Source organism: Typopeltis vanoorti, chromosome 6, assembly GCF_054136105.1.
Source record: "Typopeltis vanoorti isolate ZY-2024b chromosome 6, IOZ_Tvanoo_1.0, whole genome shotgun sequence".
In the NCBI taxonomy this organism is placed as follows: domain Eukaryota; kingdom Metazoa; phylum Arthropoda; class Arachnida; order Uropygi; family Thelyphonidae; genus Typopeltis; species Typopeltis vanoorti.
This window is the reverse complement of record NC_143554.1, coordinates 20393664-20414872: the sequence shown is the minus strand read 5'-3', so window position 1 is coordinate 20414872 and position 21209 is coordinate 20393664. Positions and strand designations below refer to the sequence as shown.

General features: G+C 36.2%; 1 protein-coding gene across 2 annotated transcripts in view; it reads left to right on the top strand.

Moving 5' to 3' along the window:
- The first annotated feature begins 1665 nt into the window (after positions 1–1665).
- Positions 1666–21209, top strand: part of Hsepi (D-glucuronyl C5-epimerase) — a 133596-nt gene continuing 114052 nt past the window's right edge. For both annotated transcript variants that reach the window (XM_090394088.1, XM_090394087.1), the window contains exon 1: positions 1666–1980. The gene's annotated coding sequence lies outside the window, so the exon portion shown is untranslated. The remainder of the gene's footprint in view (positions 1981–21209) is intronic.

Here is a 21209-nt window from a genome sequence, read left to right as displayed (position 1 = left end):
TTCATACATTTCCGTCACCGTTGTCCCCAATTTGTATCAGAACTTGATGTTCACTTGTTGTTCCATTGCACTGTGACCCTACTCCTCGCATCGACAACGTTCGACTGCCAGCAGAGGGTTTACCCTGATGGTCACGTGTACTCCACGCTAGGTGGAGCTTTTCGACATGTCTCTGGATAGTCATGTGCATGCGTGCGCATCTGGCCCATGTTGCCTTTGAGATATCAGGCCATTCACCGAACTTTTCAGACCGCCCTCGTAGGAGAATGTGAGCAAGGAGCAGGATTTTTTGCATGGAGAGTGGTGAGTGATTTGAATGCATTGCCCGAGAATGTGATGAGCGTGGAGACAGTGAATATATTTAAGGCACGGTATGATAAACTGTGTGTATAACAGTGACCTGCCACGATGAGTCTTTGACTCCATATAGGTTTTTATAATAATAATAATATATAATTATGGGATTGTAGCAGACAGTAACTTGTGTCTACTTTTGAGAATTTTATATCAACTGACAGTGGCGCACCCAGGATTTAATCTTGGGGGGAGGGGGGGAGACGAACACTCATGATTTAATCTTGGGGGGCCGAGTTGAGTAGACGATTTGAGAATACGCACACTACCCATTGCATACTACCTATGACTGTGATTACCAAGAGTCAGAGGGTATTCACCTTATGTAACCGCTAATTCATAAGTAGTATAGAAATAGAAGACACAACACAACATAAATGAAATAAAAAAGAATTTTGATTAGGTAAAGATTTTTGAAAATGTTTCTAGTCTTTTTTCCTTTTTATTTTTGGGGGGCAGGGCCTCCTGGCCCTCTCCCTGGGTGCGCCAATGTCGATTGTGTTATGTTATGTTCCATCGAATCGTTTTCAACTCCTGGTGATCCCACAAACATACACTCTCCATTCAGATCTATCACTGACCATGTCTTTCAGAATTTTCAAGTGCACTCCAGTTGCTTCTTTAACTCCATCTGCCCATCTAATTCTTGGTCTTCCTCTTCTCCTGCTTCCATCAACTTTAGCAAGCACCATCTTCTTCTCCAGACTGTCATTTGCTCGCATAATATGTCCGAAGTATGACAATTTTCGATGATCATAGCTTCGAGGGAACAATCTGGCTTTATTCTGTCTATCACTGATTTATTGGTTTGCTTTGCAGTCCATGGAATAGTCCACGGTTGGATGTGCTGTCATGTGGGTTATACAACACGGGCTACAAATTTCACGTCAATTTGACCGTATGCATGGGCGTGCGTCCACAGAAAATTTTCCAGAGGGAGCGGGGGGGGGGAAGCTTGGAGACAAGGTACATCAAATAATGCTACTTGGTCAGAAAACAGGAGTTTCTGACCAAGTAGCAACTTCGAGTTTAGAAAATATTTTAAAGGCAAAGAAAAAAAAACGGATATCAAAATGAGTAAAACCCTGCTAAAATTATCTAATACTCTGTTTTGTGGTCTTACAAAATAAAAAAAAATTCAGGGCGATTAGGTTAACAAACGAAAGAGTTCAGTGCATTTTTTGTTTGATTTCGAAATTTGTTATGAAATATCTTAGTCTTTCTGATGGCGCTACTGTCGAAGAAGCCATAAGGCAATGGACTAGTTCTGTTTAGTAAACTGTAGAGGCATGGTAGTTTGCGTGATTCGTGTTAAGAAGATAGTTTGTTGAAGTGTTAGTTAGCAGTAACGTTTCAGAGCATAGTTTTTTTGCACAGTAAAAAGTTTTAGAGTTCATTAGAAAACTGTATATTTTGTACGCTTATTCAATTTTCTGCCGTCACGAAATATTTTTTATACTCAAACTGGTTGTGCTTCTCTCTGTAATCATGCTATTTACAGAGATCTGGTGAGGATTTCGTTTGACAGCTGTTTTCTATGCACTGCCGTTAGTTCGTAATTATCGCCTTATTGGAGGATGAAGTGAAAACTGAATACTAAAAACTATGTTATCTAACATAGTTAAAGTAAGTATACTGTTATTTTATTTTATTTTTTAATGATTTAAATACTCTTTCGTAATGTTATGCACCATTTGCTTTATTCATGCAGTATTTGCACATTAATTTTAATTGCTACTAAAGAGAGAGAAATTCGTTTTGATCCCAAAATTTTTTCTCCCTTGGTATGTTTATTTTATTTACATATTTTCCTTGAAAAGATCACGTAGAGCTTCCTTTAGATTAAATAATTTAGTTTTAAACATATGGAAAAGTAGTATTAGTTTTAGTCAAAAGGATAAAACGTCCATCATAATTGATGGGACATAACTGCTTTCTCACAGTATGAACTTGGGTGTATGTGTTGTTGCTTATTAATGGCATACAGTACATTCATTTTGATTAAGTTCAAGAAAATGCAGACCTTGAATACTAGTTTTCTTTGATGCATTTTCTATTTATTATTAATATTTTTTTAAACCGTAGTATAAACATTAAAAACTGTCAAATTCAATTCGACAGTTGAGTAATACAACAAGAAATATTTTTGGTTCATTGGATACACCCAAGTGTTGGTCATTAATTCTATATCCATTAACTTATATCCGATGGAAGTTTACAATCACCGATTTCCAGTTGAACACACAAAGAATTCATTTAGTTATTTATATTAATCGCTTCAGCATTTTTCATTTCATAGCCGGTCTCACGAATAGTAGGGTTTCTCGTCTTGTAAAATGGGTATAAACGTCCCAATGAATTCCGAACCCTATAGAAGTACCATGTAATGATGATGAATCAAGTGCCATTTAAGTATTCTTAAGTTTAATTTAATTTGAAACGCATACTGTAACAGTGTAAGACAATATTCCATTTTAATTAATATTTTTAATGTAATTTCCATACCTTATCATTTAATGTTTGAATAATGCTAATAGTAATGTGTATCCAAGGATTTTGCATTTATAGATTAATAAAAGATAGTTCTCTCTCTCACTTGCATGAATGATTTCTTCTTTTAATGATAGGCTTATGCCCCCCCCCTTTTATTTTTAACATGCCCTTTATTCTCCATATTTCTGTTGTTTTGAAGCATACAACAGCAAGTGAGCAGGCATATTGATACCTTTGCAAAAAAGATGTGAACTAACGAAATAGTTAATTGTCAGACTTAACAAGCAGCTTCTTAGAATATAACATTAGGATCTAGTAGAAAATTTGTATCGTTTGGAAAAGGTAATGTTAAGCAGTATTCCCAGTGTGAACTTTGTTAAAATTAAATTGATGAACATCGTTAAGTAACTGTTCTTTTATTATGTAGCAGCAAATGACAGAAATGAGCATGTGTGAACTACATTGCTTGGTTAAAGATGATGTAAGATAATTACAGCAGATGAAGTATTAAATTGAAAAATGAAACCAAAATGAATTAAAATTACAGAGGGATATCACTTCCATCCTCAGACAAGAAGTTTTATCTAATATTATATTAAAAAGACTTACAATATGCTGAAGAAAATACAGGATTCCAAAGAAATAGGTCTGCAATTAACCTGATTTTTACATTAAGACAGGTAATAGAGGAAAAATGAGAATATAATTTGCCTATCCATATTTTATTTATAGATTTTAGAAAAGTATATGATAGCATTCCCATAAAATACTTTTAAGGAGGATTAAATGAACTTGTAAGATAATACAGTTAATCAAAATCTTCACCACTGACAATCAAAGCATGGTATTGGCAAATGGAATTAGATCTGAATTTTTTGCTGTTAAGACAAAATTGAAGAATGCATTTTCACCATTCTATTTAATTTAGCTTTAGAAAAATTATTAGTGCAGCTAAAAGTGGTAGCTGGATACTTGATGTATGATTTTGGAATGTTAATTAGAGCAAGAGTACTGAATGCCTTGGGGTTTTCTTCTTGTGCCATATTTGTACAGCATTGAATGAATTGTATTCATTCACTTAAACTGATAACATGAGAAGTTAAGACACTGTATGCCAGTTTGCTGTTGAAATACACAAAATGTTGCACTTTTAATCATTGCAAAATGAATTCAGTATTTATTATACACCCAATTCTCCATTTACACAGTAGATTGGTTCCAGAAAAAATCGTGTAAAAAAAAGAATACAGTGCATATGAAAAAATAGAAGAATGGTTCCAGATGTATGGATAGGCAAATTATGTTCTCATTTTTCCTCTATTATCTGTCGTAATGTAAAAATCAGGTTAATTGAGTGCCATGTGTGGGTAAGTGATTAAGGAAAAGATCAGGTTAATAGAGTGCCATGTGTGGGTAAGTGATTAAGGAAAAAGAGGTAACCTATTTATGTTTCTTAAAGAGTTGGAGGTTGTACTTGGTAGGAAAAACAGTATGAACAGTGGGGAGAGTGTTCTAAAGAATACAGGAGGATGGAATGAAGGAAGGTAAAGTGTGGAGTTAGACAGTTTATGGGTGTTGGCCAGTGGCTACTCATACATGATTAGAAGAAAGTGGAAGAATGGCAGTGGCCATTTCAGAGGAGCAATGCTCATAAAAGTATCTATAGAAAAAGGTGCAGTGCTGAAACAGAGTGCCTGTTGGGAAATTGACTGAAAGGAGTCTGAGAGAAGTCATCTATTAAATGGATTGTGCTCTTCTGAATATCAAGAATTCTTAGGGAGGTCTTCTGTGCATTGCACCAATAGGATCCTCTTTGTGGGTAATAAGGCAGGCCTGAGTTTTTATGGCATTTGTCTAAGTTATCTTCACTCTGTTTGAAGAATGTTGAGAAGACCACTCATTGGTTATGGAAGATCTTGATGTGTCTATCATTTGAGTACTATAGGATTTCTTGAATGAGGAAGAGGACTGAAGGGCATTGTCATCAGCAAACCTGCGAATAAGATTTGAAGTGAGAGAGGTCAGTAACTGATATAAAGGGGAAAAAATCATGGGTGAAGTACAGAACCATGGTGGAGAAATCTGATGAGAGGAAGCCACTGTGGAGGATGGCTTCCTGGTCATGGAGGGTGCTAGTTGGGGTTCTGCTAGGAAAAGAAGATAAGGTTTTGGATGTCAGTGAGTGGTAGTGTATGTCCTTGATGTTTGTATTATTGTCTCGAATATTGGGGAAATGAATATGAAAGCATTTTTTATTGGAAGAAAGCATTTTTTTTAAGGGGGGGGTATTTTTTATATATTTTTCCAAATTTTTTTGTTGCACTTTTTATATTTCTTGATTTTTTAAAAATATTTTTTATGGAGATTTTTTGTATCTGCAGTTAAAATACTAATATTTGTATGATTGACTGTCATGTGTAGAGTTGTTGATCTAGGAAAAAAACATGAACAGGGACATGCAACTAGAGTAAAGGACTTGGGTACATTTCTTACACAAACAGGGAGTGTTCAGGCTCTAGTTCAAGTGTGGTCTCAGACAGTGCATCCTGTATACCACTAACTTGGTCTCTCTCCAAGCATAACCTCACAGAGAAATTAGCAGTATTATTCACCAGCTGATTGGGAATCCTCTAACAGATGCATTACCATCAGTTTCATTCCCATTCTTTCTGGTAGCCAGCCTACAGAAAAATGTTTTATTGCTGTATCCTCAGATGGAGCAGAAATATGATATGAATAATGATAATAGTGTGTTGACCATGTCCAGCAAAACCGTCACATGCACTGCATGTGAGAAGAAAGGGGGGGGGGAAGGAACAGAAACTGAAGGCCCTACTCTGAGGATGAAACATGATAGTAGCCGTTTCACACTTCCAAAAAGCAGGGTGGTCTTGTTTCACTGGGAAGTGGCTACTATCTAGTCCTTTCCTCATAACTAGGGAAGATATGCATTAAGGTTTGTCAGAGATTGCTCTTTAATAATTTTAGACTGCTAGAAGGTCTTTCATGTTAAGATTTCTGCTGAGGGATATGAAAAACACAGCCTTTTATCAGAAATGCTCTACTCTCAGAATTGGATCAATCCATATTGATTCAAACCATGCAAGGTTTGGCAGTTGATTTAACTTGTCCAGGATGAACATCAAAAACCAAATAATTGTATTAGTGTCATGGTGTTGACAGAAATTTGATTAGACTGTTAAGACTTGTAAATGTAATGATAGCCCTAGGTGTTATTCATGACAGTTTTCATGTGTAAAACTCAACAAAATAAAAGAACAAAATAAGTAAATAATTTATTGAGTTATTATTTCTTTGGATTTCGAATTGTCATCTTCAGAGCACAAATTACAATGGCTAAAAGCACATGCAGTATTCAATTAAATTGTTGCAGAAACAATTGTAAGTGAAAAGAAGTAATGTCCTATCTAATTGGATAAAAAAAAACCCAGTTAGTTCAGAGAAGTTAAGCTAAATGTAGTCTTAGGATTCTCTCTCAGATCTTAGGCAAATTAACGCAGCCATGCTTATTGAGCTTAGAAATGTATTTCATAACTACACTAATTCTAAAAGGTCTTCAGATGTATACCAACTTACATGTAGTATATCTATTTTCATAGAGAAAGAGGTCCTTTGAGATTTCAGTTTGTATAAAATTTACTTTCGGTCATATTGTTTTTTTTTAGTTTTGGTGACAGAGTGAAGAGGTATCTAGAACAGTCTGCTTGCCATTATTTGTCATACAGATATCATGAACATACTTTTTTATGTTCAAGTGAATATTAATAGATCTGCACTCTCTGCGATGTAGACTAAATTTCAGGCATGAATTTATAAGGTAGAAGGCATTTCAGTTAAAGACGTAACTATTCTGCCTCTGGTTGTTAGTGATAGTGATCATGCGGTACTCAGTTTGGAAGTGACTAAGTTTATGAATGTTCCATTCAGAAAAGGTTACATGCTGAACTACGAAGCAGGTAATTATGACCAACTGAAAAGTATACTGAGTTCAGTAGAATGGTATTGGTTGCTGGATGGGAAGAATATAGACAGTGCATGGGAAGCATTTAAAAAATATTTAAATGATGCAATATCAGAATGTGTCCTGAAAGTTTGAAGAATGAATAAGGTAGGAGTCAAATCAATGTGTAATCTTATTAAGCAAGAGATTCATAAAAAACTGATATGGAAGGAATACCGTGTGCATAAGGATGATGTCCATTATGAAAATTATAAGCAGCAGGCTAGAATAGTAAGAGCTGTTTTACGGAAAGCTAAGCTGAGTGTCAAATGAAACTGGCTCTGCAAACTAAAGACAACCCACAAGCATTCTATCAATATGCTGCAAGTAAAAGCGCCTTAGCGCCTCTGTAGCTCAATTGGAAGAATGACGGTACATTGCGCCCTTCGATTGGAAAAGGGCTAAGTTCAATTCTCATCATGACGGGAAGAATCTTTATATGGATGTTTTTCAATCAAAGGTGAGTTAGCTGACCTCATACAGGTCAGGATTTTTTCCCTGGAAACTCTGGTTTTTCATTCCATATACAGACAAATTGGCCCTTCAGAACACATGTGATTTACAGACAAAAAATACTAGCTGTGGTGGTAGTGGCCAATAGATGCCACTGATGTTAATGATTGGTAGTAGAGGTTTGGTGTAGTGTTAGAGATGGAGAGTTGTACAATAGGTGTCCTCCCGCGATGAGTCTTCGGACTCCTTGGTGGTATCACGAATAATAATAATAATAAAAAGAAAGAATGAATATGAAAAAATAAATCTTCTGAATGCAGATAGTGTGAGAGTGACAGATGCAGAAGAGGTTGTTCAACTAAAGAGGTATGAAGAGGTAGCAGTGAACATTGAGTTCACTGCTACCTCTTCACTGAATGAAGAAACTCAGGTGTATGAAGAGAAGGAGGTATTAGAGCTGTTGCACAAACTAAATAAGAATTCAGCAATAGGGACTGAAGGGATATCAGCACAGGTGCTAAAAGAATGTGCTGAACTGGCTATATAATTTGAGTCTCAGAACAGGGAAGATTCTGCAGGAATGGAAAGAATGTATGGTAATCCCATTGCACAAAGGTGGTGCAAAGACCAATTTATCCAACTATTGACCAATCAGTATCTCAGTAGTGGTGGTGAAGATTTTGAAAAAATTGATTAGGTCTCACATTCAGAAATGGGTTGAAATGAAAATGGGTTGCATTCAGAAACCTTCCCCTTAGTGAATCTCTTCTTTGCAGTGAACAGCATGAGTTTACTAAGGATAAGGTCATGTTTTAGCAACTTGCTCGTATTCTATAATAACTTGCAGAATGATTTGAATAGAATTGTGGACATGGGAAATGGATGTCAGTAAATGTAAAGTCATGCACTTTGGTGTGATTAGACATCCAATGTCGTATTATATTGGTGAGATTATGCCAGAAGAAACTGATGAGGCTAGGGATCTTGGAGTGTTAATAGATAGAAAGTTGAAGTCCAGCAGCCATGTAGCAAAGATTGCAAATACATCTCAAAAGATAATTGCAATGCTGAAACAAACTTTCACACGTAAACATAACGATGTCATTTTGCCTCTTTGCAAGGCCTTGATAAGACCTCACTTGGACTATTGGAAAGGACGAGAGGACATTCTTGGAAGCTGATAACGAAATGCTGCTATGAAGGTAGTCAGGGCTAGAATTTTCTCTCATAGTAGTATGTGATTGGAATGGATTGCCATTGGATGTTGTGTATGGCAAGCAGTGTGAATGAATTCAAGAATAAGTATGATAGCTGGTGCATGTGTGTGTCCTCCTCCGATGAGTCCCTGAATTGCTGGAGGTCTCTTAATAATAACTATCCTTTAGAAAATGGAAGTTACTAGCTGGATGTGTGGTTTGGAATGTCATGAAGTTATATTTATGAAGAACTTCAGTTATCTTTTCAGATGTACTACCTCTGATATAGAAGATGTGCAATGTTGTAATCTTGTGTGGGATAGATAGGAGATGCATGTATTATTTTGTCTGCTCCGTCAGGTCAGCAGGATAAACCAAGTTGGAATTAAGTGGATGAGTAGGGATGTAACGCAAGTGCTGCAAAAAAAAGCGGACACTGTGGAGGAAAATTATAAAGGAAAGTGATCAGCATACTAATGAGCAGTAAAGTGCAAGTTACTAATATAGTAAGGAAGTCCAAATCAGACTATGAGGGAGAATTAGCCAAACAGGCCAAAGTAAGCTCAAAAGGATTTTTCTTTATGTAGCAAGTAAGAGGGAAAATTGCTATGGTAGGATGACTTTAAACAATGCTCACGGTAGGAAGGTATGTAGAAATTATATTGTCGTGAAGTGACTTCACACACAAACTTTATTTGCTTAGACTTGGATAAAGAATTAAACCAAGGATATGATTTTTTGGCATCTTTAATTTGGTATAATCAAGTGAAAAAACTTTCAACATCTATCTCTAATCCAGAGTATTTTAGTAATAAGGTGCACATCTTTTGACTGCATGTATATGGAAATATGACTTCTGCATTACTTCAACCTTCGTATCACTTTTGGGTCTGGCATCTACTAATGAGACCTCAATAAAGGTTGAAACTAGTCTGTGTAGTGGCTCTTCCCATAATGCGTAGCATTATGGGAAGTCAGTGCCCTTGATTATTGTCAGTGCCCTTGACCATTTTGTTTAATTTGAGCCTCAGGACTGGGTCAGTCCCAAGGGGGTGGAAAGAGGGGAAAATAGTTCCACTGCACAAAGGTGGTTCCAAGGCTGCTGTTGAAAATTACCGGCCAATCAGCATAACAGGAATCATTATCAAGGTCTTAGAGAAAATAGTCAAGAGGAAAATACAAGATTGGATAGAAGAAAATGGGATACTGTATCGGGGACAGCATGGTTTTGTGAAGGATAGGTCATGCCTCAGTAACTTGCTCACGTATTATAACACAGTGACGGCTGAACTGGATAAGGGTAATGGGTTTACAGTGATTCTACTGGACCTTGCTAAGGCCTTTGACAGGATACCACATGGAATTCTAATCAGTAAATTGCAGCATATGGGAATGGACATAGGGTTGGTGAGATGGATAGGAGGGTGGTTGACGGAGAGATATCAGAGAGTGGTTTACTCAGGAGTAGAGTCCACAAGACGGCCTGTGACTAGTGGTGTACCACAAGGATCTGTTCTTGGACCACTGCTGTTTAATTTGTTCATAAATGATATAGGAAATGATCTGAGAGGAACAGTTCAATTGTTTGCGGATGATGCGAAGTTGGGTAGGGCAATAGTGAATGCAGATGACGTCAAAATTTTGCAGGATGATTTGGATAGATTGGAGGTCTGGGCTAGGGATAATGGATGTCAATTTAATGTGGCAAAATGTAAGGTTATGCATTTTGGTGTGAAAAGATTGGAGGCAGTTTACTGCATTGGTGGAACCGTGCTCCAGGAAATTGATGAGGCACGAGATTTAGGAGTGTTGGTGGATAAGGAATTGAAATTTAGGGGACACATTGCAAAAGTGGCCAAATCAGCTCATCAAATCACTTGGTTGCTGAAGAATACGTTGACAAGCAGAGACAAGCAGGTTATTGTTCCTCTGTATCGAGCCTTGATAAGACCTCATCTCGACTACTGTGCCCAGATTTGGTCACCTAGGTTTCTTCTTGATGTGGAGGAGGTGGAGAGGATCCAGAGGCGAGTGACCAAGATGATAGCAGGTCTGTGGAATGAACCGTATGAGAACAGGTTGAGGATTTGTGGGTTGCAAAAATTGGTTGATAGGCAGAGGAGGGGAGATATGATTGAGACATTCAAATTACTGAAGGGTTTCTATAAAATTAATTCAGAAGATATTTTTGAGAACAGGGCTGGTTGTGGGAGGACTAGGGGACATCCATGGAAACTGGGCAAAAGTGTGGTTAGTAAAGGTGTTAGAGCTGGGTTCTTTACTTTTAGAGTAGTGAATGAGTGGAATGCGCTCCCTGAGTCTGTGGTGGATGCTGTGACAGTGAATGAGTTTAAGGCGAGGTATGATAGATACTGTATGAATGTCGAATAGTTGTGATGAAAATGATTTGGGGCCTCCCTCGATGAGTCTAATGACTCCCCGGAGTTGCCCGTGATGATAATAATAATAATAATTATACATGTCCTTAAGGATATGCATTGCATTATGGGATACTAAGGCAATTGATGTGAAGTCATTAGCCTCTATATACAAGTAGCCCTGTCATGAAGTTACTTCATGTACAAACTTTGTTTCCTTACACTTGGGTAAAGGATTAAACCAAGAATATAATTTATTGGCATCTTTTAATTTATGGTATAAACAAACGAAAAAACTTTAATTTGCATATCAATGATATAGGAAAATATTTATTGGGAGGAGGGGAGAGCAATAGTTGATAAAGGTGATGTATATGTCCTGTAGGATGATTGAAATAAATTGGCATCGTGGGCAAGGGTAATGATTGTCAATTTAATGTTGCAAAATGTAAGGTTATGCATTTCGGTTTGTAAAGGTTGCATATGGTGTATCATATTAATGGTACTGGATTGCAAGAAATTGATAAGGCTTGGGGATAATGGTGGAGAAAGAGTTGAAGTTCAGAGGGCAGATTGCAAAAGTTGATAAAATAGCTTCAAGGTTTACTTGTTGAAGAAAGAAAAAAAACTAAGAACGATATTGAAAAATGCACAAGTAAAGATAGGGAAGTTATTAACCCTCTTTATATGGCTATGATTTGTCCACATCTTGACAAGGTGACCAAATCTGTACTGTGCACACATTTGGTCGCCTGGTTTCTTGGGGACCAGGAGGTGGGAGAGGATTCAGAGATGTGTGAAAATATATGGCGACAGGTCTCTGGAATACTCCATATGAGGATGGGTTTCAGGTTAAAGGTTTGCAGGTTATAAAGTTTAGTTGGTAGGCAGAAAAAAGGTGACATGATAGAAACTTTTAAGATATTAAAGGGTTTTTATAAAATCGATGCAAGTGAAAATTTTCAATATATGACAAATAGTCAAGGATCTAGGAGCCATCCTTGGAAGTTGTGTAAGCATGGTTAGTAGGAGGTGTGTGGAGTAGATTTTTTGAATGGAGAGTGGTGAGCGAGTGAAATGGATTACTAGAATTGGTAGTAAGTTCCCTGACGACAAATAGGTCCAAGGAGAGGAATGGTAGGATTTGTGTGTATAATTGGTTAAATTTAGTCTCCTGCGATGAGTCTGGACTCCATGGAGATGCTGTGAAATAATAATAATAAAAGCAGGTTTGTAGCCATAGGCTACAAAACTGGACAGTGTCATAAAGATAATAGTTCTGTTGTAAGAGCTGTATCAATAGAACAGATAGTCCTGGATCTGTGTTAGGTTGTTTTGAGGATGCTGTTGTACTGATGGGATGGTTGTTGGTGTGACTGCTTATGTAAGTAAACAGAAATAAATAATGAACCCTTTTTTAGTCATGTAACTAGTGTGTCTAGGAATAAAAGTTAGTTTGTCTTTTTCAATAGCGTTTTTTTTTAATTGGCATTTTAAAATGTGCTAAAAGGGTATCTAAAATGTGTATATAAAAGGGTATATAAATGTGTTAGGCCATGAGACCAAATAGAAAAACATCTACAACAATATTTATCATTGCTACACACAAACTTTTGGTTTGTGTGTAGCAGTGATACACTATCACACACACAAAGTTCATCCAACCATGCCTTAAACTGATTCAGTGTGTCTACATTATTCATAACACACTCAGGCAGTGCATTCCACTCACCAATTCTATCCCAACCCTCCTTCTGTTTTCTTTTTATCTCTAATTTATTTATTTATTTATTCTTATTGCAAAAGGAATGCAGAACGGCTACAGGTCAATGTCCAGTCTGGACTTCCAGGATGTTCAGGTCTGTGTTCAAGGTTGATTCCAGGTTGGCAAAGGAGGTGGATTGATGTAGGATTGCTAAGTCATCAGAGTACATATACTTGCTTGAGCTGGTATGTAACATCTATGTGTTTTTTAACACGTAGATGTTAAAAAGTAAAGGGGATAACACAGAGCCCTGAGGGAGAACATTGTGAAGGAATCTGGGCCTGCTCTTTTTTCTGCCAATATAGACCCGGATCGTTCTGTTGGGGAGAATGAATTCAAAAAGCTGGAAAGTTTTATTGTACCTTATAATATTTCCTAGCTTTAGGCCCTAGATCCAGACTGTGTCATAAGCTGATGTTAGGTCAGTGAAAGTGGCGACAAATTTAAGTTTCTTTTGGAAGCCTGCTTCAATCTGTGTTGTCAGGGCCAAGACAACATAGATTGAAGTCCTTTATCTTTAATAATAACTGTAAACTATTAAAGAAGAAACCAAGATTTAATTGCAACATTTGGATGAACTGATTTTCTTCATTCCATTCATAGCTTTGATCTCACACACTCTCTCTCTCACACTGCCACCTTTTTGTTCTCTAAAGGATGCACTCTAAGCATTTTATTTTGCAGATATGATGAGCTGAAAAAAGCTATTTCTGCAAACTCCTAACTGAAATAAAGACTTGCAGGGTTGGTATGCAGCAGTGACAGGAGTATGTCTAGTATGATGGAATGCAGGCATTCTCTTCCATCAAAGTAAGGCCCACAATCATTTTACCTCCTTACTGCATAATGAAAGATTTCTTGGGAATTTTCCTTGTAATCTAGTGCTAGTCTCTTAATTTTTCCTTCCATACTGTACCAGATACTTTCCTATCTTGAGTTTTATATTCCTCATACAAGTATTCCCCATCTCTTTACTTTATACTGCATTCATAACTTCTTTTTTCATCTTCTTCAATGCACTTTCATCCATCCATAGTACTATTTCTAGCTAATTTTTATAACTTATAATGAGAAAGGACTTATAATGAGAAAGAACTGATAGCTCCATTGACCTGGCTTTTCAATGAAAGTCTGGTTGCAGGAAAGGTATCCAAGAAATGGAAAGAAAGTAAGACAGTGCCATTGCATAAGGGTGGTAGCAGACTGGAAGTGTCTAATTATAGGCCAATTTGTGTGTCTTCAGTAGTTGTTAAGGTCTTGGAGAAATTAGTGAGGGACTATATACAGCATTGGGCAGATGAGCATAATGTTATCGGTGAGAATCAATATGGATTTGTTAAGGGACACTCTTGGTTTAGTAATATGATTGCCTTTTATAATAAAGTGACGAGCAGTTGATGAGGGAAAGGCATATACTGCCATTTTTTTTGGATTTTGCAAAGGCATTTGACAGAGTGCATGCCACGATATTTAAGTTGCAGCACATGGGTTTAGATGTTAGGTTAGTCAACTGGATTCAGTATTGGCTGTCTGATAGGTATCAGAGAGAGTTGTGTATGGGAGCAAATATCAAGGAAGCGGAAGTTTACAAGTGGGATTCCACAGGGCTCAGTACTGGGACCTGTATTGTTCAACCTTTATACCAGTGACATTGTCAATGGATTGCAAGGGGATATTCAGTTGTTTGCAGATGATGTGAAGCTTGGAAGAGTTATCAGTAATAGTGCAGATGTGGCAGCCCTGCAAGAGGATTTGAATAAACTAGACAGATGGGCAAATGAATGGGGGTGTCGATTTAATGTAGCAAAATGTAAAGTCTTGAAGTTTGGGATGCATCGATGGGAGGCTGCATGCTCAATTGGAGGAGCTGTACTAGAGAAAGTAGGGGAGACAAGATCTGGGAATGGTTGATAGAAAACTGAAATTCAGGGAGCATATTGCAAAGGTGGTGAAGGTAACCCAGAGGATTGCTGCAATACTGAGAAAGATGCTGACCTGCAGAGATAAGAGTTATCATTCCATTGTATAAGACTGATCAGACCACGCTTAGACTATTGTACCCAAATTTGGTCCCCAGGATTTGAAGGGGATAAATTAACTGTGGAAAGGGTACAGAGGCAGATAACAAAGATGGTTTCAGGACTGTACAATGTTAGTTATGAGGATCAGCTGAGGGAATGTACTGCAGAGTTTGGTGGAAAGAAGATGTGATATGATCAAGACTTTTTAAACTGTGAGAAGCAGTTACAGGGTGGACACTGGGGAGTTCTTTCGCTTGGTGGAACAGCAGGATGGAGCGAAGACAAGGGGCCATCCCTGGAAGTTACAGAAAGAAGCTGTGAGCAGGAGGGTGAGGAGTGATTTCTTTGCCTGATAGCAAGAACAGTCAATGAGTTCAAGGAGTGGTATGATAGACTTTGTGTTTCCTAGGACCTCCCATGAAGAATCTCTTGACTCCATGGAGGCCTGAATAATAATAATAGTGTGCCTTCCACATTACTGTTTTCACATGCCTGTGCAATCACTAAGTCATATGCTTTGCAGCCCCCCCCCCTCCAGAGGGCACAACGCCTTAGCTATCATAAGTAACAGTCAACCCTGTTTCTCTCCTCTCCCTGCCATTTTGAAATATACTACCTTTCCACATCTCTTCCTGTTAGGATATTATCCTCTTAACTAGGTTTGCTAATAGTAGTTTTTGAACAGACAATCTATCAACACCACAAACTTGTTCCTCTTGTTTCTGATAATCCTAGCATTTGTGTATTTAAAAAAGCTATACATTTCCATTACCTCATATCCATTATTGAGCTTAGCAGTCTGTACTCTGCTCTGAAACATATGTACCATCTCCTAAGCCACCATCCCTATGAGATATTCTTGTGAAACCTTTAAACAGAATTTAAAAAGTAAATGTGTTTTCATTTGTTTCTTTTATCACTGATATAAAATACAAACTATATTAATTTAAGACATTCTGAAAGTAAAATATATAACTTATAAAAATCAAAGTTAAGAACAAAACAGCAATCACTGTGATTACTGCTTTATTTATTTATTTATTTTTTTGATTGTTCACTACTACATTTTTGAATAAAAAATGTGACCACAAAGTACAGAGCAGGACCAGACACCAATCCATTTCTTTGTTTTGATTTAATTACATTCAAAGACATATAAAATGCTTCTGGCGATTAAAATACCTTTTTTTCATTGCATTTTTATGGAGAGAGAGAGAGAGAGAGAGAGAGAGGTATATTCTTTCTTTTGATTTTCCCCAGAATTGTTATTTATTAGTTTAAATATTGATTGTAATCCTAAATATGAAAGATAATTCAGTAATATTTCCCCCCTTTGATGTCCATGTGAATGTTGATGTAGTTGATTCACAATTTTCCATACACGTCTTCTGGAATAGTGGTCATATGACATTTGAGAACATGCTTTCAAAGCAGAAATAATGATTGCGAGATGATTTGTGCATAGCTTTTACTGCTTAACTAAATCAGTAAAACAGAGTTGTTGGCTCAACTAAGACCATGCATGGGAATGGTCTTAGTTGAGAGGTCCTCCTACTACTGCTGAGATATTTAATTATGCTTAATGACTCAGTAAAACTGAGGTCTGATTTCTTTGTATTTTGACAAAATTCTTTTCTGATAGGTGATTAATATCACTATTTTTTTTAAAAAAACAATTTGCAGAAAACCTGAGTGCTTGTAGAACAGTGTTTTCTATGAAACATTTGTTAAGAAACATAAAGCTAAGTAAAATTCCTTTTCTGTTAGGAATTAGTTTACATTTATAGGTTGTAACAAATGAGGTTGGTAAAGTTAATAGATTGGTAAGAATCTACTAATGTCATTTGATTTATTGGAAGCTAGACATCGCTTTAAGATATCCAGCATAATTAAAGCAACACACAGTCTCCCAGAAACTTGAATTTTTCATATATTCATGAAAAATTCAATTCATGTTTTCAAGAACAATGTATTATGAGACCAGTGCATTAATACAAATTAATACATTGGTCTCATAGCCATAGTTGCTTCAGTCATTTCAACAATAACAACAGCGTTCTTTTTATCTGCTTATTTAAGGTGTACAACTTTAGCATACTGATTTTATCACTCCCTCCACACACAAATTCTCTTTATACTTTTGAGACATTTTCACATGTTCACACAGCTTTTATTAAAAAAAAAAAAAAAAACGCTTAATGAAACAGTTGATCAGGTATATACAGAAAATACCTGGAAACAAATGGCTAATGAAGCATACAGTTTTCAGTTATTTTGCTGTCCATTACCATTTCTATAGTTGAAAAGAAAATATTTTAAAAAAGCATCATTCATTGTATTTAATTTTTAGTATGCATATAATAATACAGAATTTATGAGACAATGGATGGAAAAAATTTACAGGAAAACCTCACTTAACGCGAATTCGATACTCGCGATAATCAGCGTGATTGAGTGAAATGATACTATTTCCCACTTTACGCGAGTGATTAATCAGTTGATTAACGCGATTTTTTGGCATTATGCGAAATTTTTTGTCGCCAATGCAGTGAGTGGAAAAGCTTGAAGTCATTAAGAGACCTGAAAATGGCACTAGTAATACAATGATTGTGTGAGACCTGGGATATAGCGAGTTTACAGTTTGGACTGTATTAAATAAGAGTAAAGAATACAAAGAACATGGAAAAGTTGCTACTGCTTCTTTAAGTATGCAGATCACTCTGGATTGAGGATTATAACCAAAAAAATAATACTTTAGTATGAGGATTATTCAGGCAAAAGCACTCAATATTTTTACTTTATTGAAAGAGACTAAATTTCCAGGAATGTGAAAGCTTTACTGCGAGTTTAGGATGGCTTGACTGTTTTAAAAATCGAGCTGGACTGCATAAAGTAAGAATAACTGAGGAATCTGCTAGTGCTGATAAAGATTTTGCAGCCATGTTTCCTGAAGAATTGCAAAGGATTATTCAGAAGGGTGATTATGACAATCGACAAATATTCAACATCGACGAAATTGGTCTCTTTTGGAAGCATATGCCAACTTTCCTAGCTAAAACTGAAGCACCTCAGCCAGGATACAAAGTACCTAAAGATCGTCTTGCACTTTTATTAGGAGGCAATGCAGAAGGTGACTTTGTTAGTTTATCATGCACAAAATCCAAGATCTAACATCATTGAAGAAATCTGCACAATTGGAAAAGAACTTGGATTTAATGAACTGGATAATGAAGATGTGAGAAACTTGCTCGATTCCCATTCAGAACATTAATGATCTCCTTCAACTAGAAGAACAGTGTGCATATGAAGAAGATAAGGAGTCAGGTATAAGACGAGGTGCATACCTAAACTCTCATTCATCATCTGTATGGATCACATTATGAAGGAGAACTTAGCATTAAACCTTGATCAAAATTGGAGATGTTAATCGTAGCTCTTTACTTTATACAGATGTTATACACTTAAATAAATGCAGTGACTGTCTTCAGAATCTCTTAAGTAAATTAAATATTGAATGTAACAGATTTTATATGAAAACCATAAAAATACACTATGAAAATAATCAGACGAGCACATCAGGGATTATAACGGATTGCCTGCTACAGATTGCCAGCATTCAGGGTTAGGAGTCTAAGGGATAGAAATCTGGATCTCTATTTGAGGTTGTCGAGAAACTTAATCAGGGGCTAGAAAATCATAAATCTGATCTAGGAGAAGGGGTATAAAAATTTATCTGTAAATAGATTTTTCTGTAAATAGTAACCAGAGCCTAAGACCGAAAAGTGCTAAGTCTATTACAGGTTGCTCTATGGACTACTTCAGCTACTATACCATACTAGGATCACTTTCTACTGGCCCATTGCGCTTCCTAGTATTAACTTTTATACTGCATTTTTCACAAGAACTGATTTTTAGGAATAAAAGTCCTGTTTCTTTGTATAAGAATGGCTGACTTGCATCCATGACAATAATTGAAATAGTTCTTTTGGAGTGCTCTTCATTTCAACAATGTGAAACACCCTGGACCATTCCAATCGTGAACTTGATACTGTTTAAACTCCAAGTATTGCCTCTTTTATCTATTGTGGAGGCACTTAAACCCATTTCATTATCTTTTCAACATTATCAAGTTCACGACACTGCTACTATTTGCAGCTGTGCAAATAGCATGGGATAGATTGTCTCATGGTTCCTTAAATTCAGTACACCTTGCATTTTTGCACTATGTCAACCTTGAACAGTAATGAAAATCTTTAGTGAATATTAGCCATTTGTGAAGTTTTCTTTTGCTTGTCAATGATTTATTGCTGCTCCACCCTGTTATGAAGTGCTATGTATGGTATATCAGATGCTGCAAAACATAAGCTTAGATAAGTGTCATAATTCACATTTTGTTTAGGGGAAAGAAGTAAAAACTTTGTTTAAAATTTGAACCACCCCATATTTAATTTTTCTCTTTTGGTGATGATTGTCTTTTTCATGATTGTTTCTTCAAAATATATAAAAAAAACTTCAACAAGAAAGAAGATGATCTCATATGTTCAAAGTATTTCAGATTTGCATTAACAAGTGTGCATCTTGATAATAAATTTAGAACTTTGCTATATATTTTCAGCATAAGATGATGTATGATATTTGTTGGCTCTTGCTTATGAAAAACAGCTATAACAAAAGACCATGGCTTCCTCTCTTTGAGTTTAATGCATCAATTGTGAGACAATTGATGTATTAAAATACCAGCAAGCAGCTTATGCTATACATAGGCCTTAAAATGAAGCAAACTTTAGGTTGTGCTTTAACTTAGCATACTAATTATGGATTTTGTATAAATATGCAGAGAAATAAAATGAGAAATTTTTATAGGCTTAAAATTCTTTGAGCCAATGTATCTCATACTCTGCTTTGAAATAGGTAGAATATCAAATATATTGTTATTCTTTTTTTTCCCTTTTTATCCTGTAGTATTGTTTGGAGTGGTGCATCCTGTGGCTCCTCTACAACTCTTTTAGATATAACATCCATAGATATAACTTTTTTTTTTTTTTTTTTTTTCAGTCATTGCACATTTTAGTGAAGTTGTTTTATGGCATATGCTGATGGCCTGATGAGTTAGGTATTTTCAGACACCTAACCTTTGGGATGCATGATCATGAGAATAGTTCTTATGGATACATCTCATTTATGAGTAATTTTTCATACTCTGTAAACAATGCATATCCTTGCTTGACATCTTTGGTACCAGAAAAAGCTTTTATTTTCTGTTGTGAAACAGATTGTAAGTATGTTGTTTTATTAATATGGTTTAAAAATGTTTGCAAACTGTCGCATATTAAGATGATAAAACATCTGTATGTATGTGTGATCCAGATAGCTTTGATATGGTGGTGGCTAGGAATTCCAATTCAGATTTGTCTTTAAAGAAATCTCTTTCTATCCCCTAAAAGAAGTTACTTGCATGTATAACGAAGTTAAACACTATTAGAAATGCATTCATTTGCAGCTGTATGATTTCTTATAGTAACATGTTAGTGACTAGTAAGCAGCTACATTGAGTGGCTAAGTTAATAGCATGTTGGACCACCAAAACCTAGAACATGCTATCTCTGTGAGGTTCCAGGAACACTTTACAGGCATCCTATCCCAGGTGGATAGGATGCCTGTTTCATATACTGTTATGAAATTTGCTGGCAGCAAGTCGCTGTTATAAGCATCTCACCATAACCCAAAGATGCTGAATAGATTAAGAACCAGTGGGTGAGGGAGGGGGGGGGGGGATTAATTAAAGCATAATTATTTTAATGGTCACATAACCATTCCTAGATGTCACACCATGTAACATAACTTGTTATCCTGTTGAAAGTGTATCACATTACTAGGTATTCTTGGCTGTTGCCAATGCTAAGCCCTTTCTCTGCTGTATCAAGGGAGGAAAAACATGCCCCAGACCTCGAATATACTGTGTGGGTTGTTATGATACAGTGTAATTGGTCTATCGCTTTATTTTTCTTATCTTTCCCTTTCCATCCACATGAAATAATAGGAAAGACAATTCATCAGTTCATGCCAGCTTTGCCCAGTGTCTCTGGCATCACTAGCATTGCTTTGCTTACCTTAGGCAGTAAATTTTTTGGTTTATGCTACTGTACATCCTGGTTTCAGATCTTTTGTCTTAGATGTATGCTTCAACATAAACACATGCAAGACAAATCTACAAACTGAGTAATCAGACCGAATAATATGAAGTTTGTTACCTTCTGAGTATAACTAAGTTTTAAGTTTCCCAAATACCGGCTTTGTCCCAGTTTTTGAATGTACAATTAGAAAAAAAAAAGTATCTCAAATACATTTACAATATTGAACTTGCATCAAACACAAGAAATAAATAATAAACAGAAAAATAGTAACATGTACATGTCACTCCCTTATAAGTCATAAGTATCAGTTTATTTATCTATTTCTAGTAAATTACACTATTCATCCAAACATAAACATGTGCAAGACAAATCTACAAAGTGAGTAATCAGACCA